The following is a 5,502-nucleotide window of genomic DNA, read 5'->3' as shown; positions in this document are numbered from 1 at the left end:
TAAGAGTCGGTCTATTACACCGCCTTATACATTTATATATATAAAGAAGCTTAGGTTTGTAAGGGAGCAGAAAAATATGGAAGAAAAAAAAAATAGAATTGAGGGTCATAGTGCAGGAGACGGAATCGGTGTTCAACTAGTTATCCACCTTATTTAAGGTGTGTATAAATCACACTTTTAATTTTACATATTTTATGTGCTTCTTTGCTAGATGTTAAATAAAGTTAATAATTTGATTATATGATGTGACTCTGATATAATATGTGCGTTTTATGTACTTGAAGCGTGGATTAATTTATTTAATATTTATGAATTTATTTATAGTAAGTGCATACGTCATAAGGGTTGAGGTGTGACATAGTGCACTATTTTTTCATTTCAGTAAAGTAAAACGTGCTTAGAGTGAAGTATTCCATCGTTAGAGTGAAGTGTTTGTGATCCATGTTTATATTGCTCTAGTTTTTCGTTTCAGTGAAGTAAAACGTGCTTAGAGTGAAGTATTTCATGGTTAAAGTGAAGTGTTTGTGATCCATGCTTATAGTGCACTATGTTTTCATTTCAGTGAAGTAAAACGTGCTTAGAGTGAAGTATTCCATCGTTAGAGTGAAGTGTTTGTGATCCGTGTTTATAGTGCTCTGGTTTTTCGTTTCAGTTAAGTAAAATGTGCTTAGAGTTGAGTATTTCATGGTTAGAGTGAAGTGTTTGTGATCCATGCTTATAGTTTCTATAAATAATTCAAACACTTCACTCTAACCATGAAATACTTCACTCTAAGCACATTTTACTTCACTGAAACGAAAAACCAAAGCAATATAAACACGGATCACAAACACTTGACTCTAACGATGGATCACAAACTATAAGCATGGATCACAAACACTTTACTCTAACCATGGAATACTTCACTCTAAACATGTTTTACATCACTGAAATGAAAAATCAGAGCAATATAAGCATGGATCACAAACACTTCACTCTAACCATGGAATACTTCACTCTAAGCATGTTTTACTTCACTGAAACGAAAAACCATGATGAACAGGAAGATCTAGAGCAACGAAAGTAGAGGCCAAGATGATGATTGGAAGCTTGGCGTCTATGAAGGCGAAGATGTGCCAATTTGATATATTCATAACATGTTTCATTTAGTTCATTGTAAACCCTATTCGGTTCATTTAAATTCAATATTATGTTTGGAGTGAACAGATTATGCTTAGAGTGAAGTAACAACATGGAGATAGATGTGGAAAAATTATTGTAAACTTCAAGCGTTCATGCCCATTTGTATGAAAATGATATAGTTCATAATATTTTTCAATGGATATAAAGCTCATCAGTTTCAATTAAATTAAATATTATATTGACTATTTACTTTACTGTAGAGCATATTTGTTTCACTATAAACATATTTGCTTCATTGTAATTCAATGTAAAGTTATTATACTTCACTATAAACATATAATAGGTCACTATATGCACAATATACTTCATTGTAGTGAAAAAATAGTAAACTATAAGACATGTTCAATTTACATCATTATAAGCACAATATATTCCACTGAAAATGAAAAAAAAATAGTAGACTATAAGATATGCACAATATACTTCACTTTATGCTCAATATACTTCACTTTATGGTCAATATACTTCACTATATGAAAAAAAACAGTACATCATTAGAACATTACACGTTATGCATAATATACTTCACTTTATGCTCAATATACTTCACTTTATGCAATATTAAAAATCGTATTTATTTCACCGGAATGAAAAAACAGTACACCATAAGGTATGCTCAATATACTTCACTTTATGGGCAATATACTTCACTCTATGAAAAAAACAGTATACTATAACCAATATTCTTCACTCAAATATTAAAAATCATTCAAAAGTGAACTAAACATTCTACAAAGTGAACTATTTCTGCCAGATTCTCACTGCCTCTGTTTTGACTTCTCTTTCATCTTTTTGCAGTACCTCGAAGGATTCACAATGAAGGATGATCGATCAGGAACCGAATCTGGAAATCATGCTTGACGATCGATTAGAAATATGGAAATCACGATGAAGGATGATCGATCAGGAACCGAATCTGGAAATCATGCTTGACGATCGATTAGAAATCTGGAAATCATGCTTGACGATCGATTAGAAATCTGGAAATCACGAACAGGATGAACAAATCTGGAATTGTGATGAATCTGAAATCTGGAATTGAATCATGTGATTTCACGACGAAGGACGATCGATCAGGAACCGAATCTGGAAATCATGCTTGACGATCGATTAGAAATTTGGAAATCACGAATAGGATGAACAAATCTGGAATCATGATGAATCTGAAATTTGGAATTGAATCATGTGAATTCACGACGAAGGACGATCGATCAGGAATCGAATCTGGAAATCATGCTTGATGAACGATTAGAAATCTGGAAATCACGAACGAGATGAACAAATCTGGAATCGTGATGAATCTGAAATCTGGAATCGAATCATGTGAATTCACGATGAAGGACGATTGACCAGGAATCGAATCTGGAAATCATGCTTGACGAACGATTAGAAATCTGGAAATCACGAACGAGATGAACAAATCTGGAATCGTGATGAATCTGAAATCTGGAATCGAATCATGATGAACAAATCCAGAGGATTAACGACCAGGAATCTTGAATTTTGGAAGAAATCGTGAATCACGAAGAGCTAAGAAAATCACGGAAATATGGTGGTGGTGAAGAAATCGTAAGTTTGATTTAGTAATATTGAATTCCAAAAATGCCCTTGGGCTATATTTAAGCAATAGGATTACTTAAGCCATAGGATTAATTTGAAGTATTAAAATGTGTGGCTGAGATTTATTCTCTAGTTATGGATTTAAAATTAGTTAAACATTGATCACTTCTCTCTCTCTATATATATATATATGGGAGTGTTATATTGCTAACTCAATACTTAATTGCTAACTACAACTCAATAATAGCCATTAGATATTCAAACTAAAGGCCTAGATCATCAACCACAAAATATCAATACGATCAACAAAAAACGTCAATAAAGGCTATAGGATTAATTTCAATAAAAATCAATAGGGGTATTAATGTCAAGTTAGTTATAACTAACTTTTAAAAGAAATCCCAAAACTTTAAATTCATATAACATATATCAAATTAAAGATAATTTTATAAGGATTCCAACGATATATTACATGCATATGTTCCGACGTCAAAATTTGAAAAAAAAAATCTAGAATTTTCGTATTTTTCGTACACAGGTTAATGTCAATGCAGCTAAGATAATATGTCAATATAAAACATATAAAATGTCAATCCTAAATTTGTGTTGACATTCTCAAAGCATTGTGTTGATATTTTCGAAACACTATATTGACATTTTCATCCAAAACCCTAATTTGGCGTTTTTTTTTATCTTTTTCGATTTAATTAATAAAAATAAAAATTACACGTGGCAAATTGCAGACCACACGTTTTTTAAAATCATGTGGCCTTAAATTAGTTATAGTCAGCAATTAAATGATGGGTTAACAATTAATCACTCCCATATATACATATACTTTCCTATATGTTCAATTTTTACTAGATGTTCATTGGCTACGTTTCTAGTAAGTACGTGGTCCTTAATTTTATAGGATTCATTGGCTACGTTTCTAGTAAGTACGTGGTCCTTAATTTTATAGGATTCATATAATCATATTCAATGTACTACATATACACATATATGATAGGATTAAAGTAAATCCAAATCATAGATTAATAAAGCTAAATATAGTTCATTGATAAAAAAAAAAATTGGATGATGTAAGTCAAAGTTATTATTCCATATTCATCATTTATTACTTTGATATATCGACGGAGGATTTTTCATGAAATGACTCGATCCTAATTCCTAACACCATGAATAATACTTCCTCTAACTCCACAACGTAGATTAAATACGATTGTTAAAGTTGAAAGAATGAGAGAAGAGTAATTAAAATAGTATTAATAGATAGCGGAACTAATTTTATAAAAATAAGATTATTTTTAAAGAAAAAAGATGAAGTACTAGTAATTATAAGAAGACATGTTCTCATGCCTCACAATGAGTAATTAAGCTTTGCCATCTGGCTAAAATAATAAAATAAGACTATTTTAAAAAAAAATTGAAGTACTAGTGATTATAAGAAGACATGTTCCCATGCCTATCAATGAGTAAAGCTTTGCCACCCCATTATAAAGTAAGACAAATTAGATTCAACGTTCTAACCCTCGAATTCAGTCTGATCACACGTGCACCTTCTATATGCTTTGGGGTTTTGAATGTGAAAATAATGGACCACTCTGCCTCGTTTTTTCAAAAAGTTGCATGTGAATTCAATCATAAGACTTGAAAAGGTTAGGGTCAAATCAATACAAAAGAAAAGATAAAATAGACCGATTTGTAATCACCACAGGAACATTTGATTTTTTTGTCTAATTAATATAGTCACTAGTCAAAATCCGTGTAAATCTAGATATTTTTTTCTAGGGAAAACCAAATTATTGTGAAGTGATGACGATTTACATGAAAATCACCGTCACCTTATCTTACATTGACATTCTCTTTAAGTTCCAATTCATTAAACAAAATTGAGAATATATTGAAAATAATTAGAATTTTATATTGTCGTTGAGATTCAACCAACTCTTTGTATTCGATTCTCATGTAAAGAGAAGTGGCTTTTCATAACCCGTGAGATTTCAATATGACCCATGGACATTGGCGGATATGGGTGCATCCATCCATATCTAGTGAAAAAATAACATTATCGCTTCCTCTAAGTATAGAAATATACATGTGTTTTCAATATGTCATGTAAAATTTAATAGCCTAATAATTAAGTTATTATAGTCTATTAATTAAGAGATCTACGGTTGAATCCTAATGTAAACATATTTTTTCTTGTCTTTATTGGATACATATTTTTCCTTTCTTTATTTTATTAATTGATAACGACTACTTCTTATTCCTAAATATGATTTTGTATACTTAATTTAAAGTTAAAACCACTTTTTTTTTTTTATCATAAAATACTTATTTTTATGATTTATATTGCATCTTATTCTATGTGTACCAAAATAAACATTTATAATATTTATGAGATTGAAATGTTGATTACTTTGCCTATATTACTAGTTTTTTTTTTAATTTAAATTATTTAATTCATAGTTTATATTTTTATTTATTTTAAAAATCCTAATTATTTACACTAGTAAATATATTTGCATACAACAATTTAGAATTTTAAATTAAGGTGTGTCTCTCACTTATTTTTAATTTTACGAACTCCCCGATGAATTAAACATGACTTATCTACAATTGTAAATATTATCATATCTTGTAATGAATATTGATAATGGATATGTATTCCGACATCTTTCAAAATCAACTAGCATGATTATAGTTCTACAACGATAAAAGAGAGATTTTGATAGGATACAAAGCAAGAGAAACATA

General features: G+C 30.0%; 1 long non-coding RNA gene across 1 annotated transcript; it reads left to right on the top strand.

The window, feature by feature from the left end:
• LOC125209070 lies at nucleotides 1–1,310 on the top strand. The gene is made up of 2 exons (XR_007174295.1): nucleotides 1–158; nucleotides 1,043–1,310. It is a non-coding gene; the product is annotated as an uncharacterized LOC125209070 (long non-coding RNA).
• The last annotated feature ends 4,192 nt before the right edge of the window (nucleotides 1,311–5,502 follow it).

Source organism: Salvia hispanica, chromosome 3 (assembly GCF_023119035.1).
Source record: "Salvia hispanica cultivar TCC Black 2014 chromosome 3, UniMelb_Shisp_WGS_1.0, whole genome shotgun sequence".
In the NCBI taxonomy this organism is placed as follows: domain Eukaryota; kingdom Viridiplantae; phylum Streptophyta; class Magnoliopsida; order Lamiales; family Lamiaceae; genus Salvia; species Salvia hispanica.
This window is presented reverse-complemented; position numbering and strand designations above follow the sequence as displayed.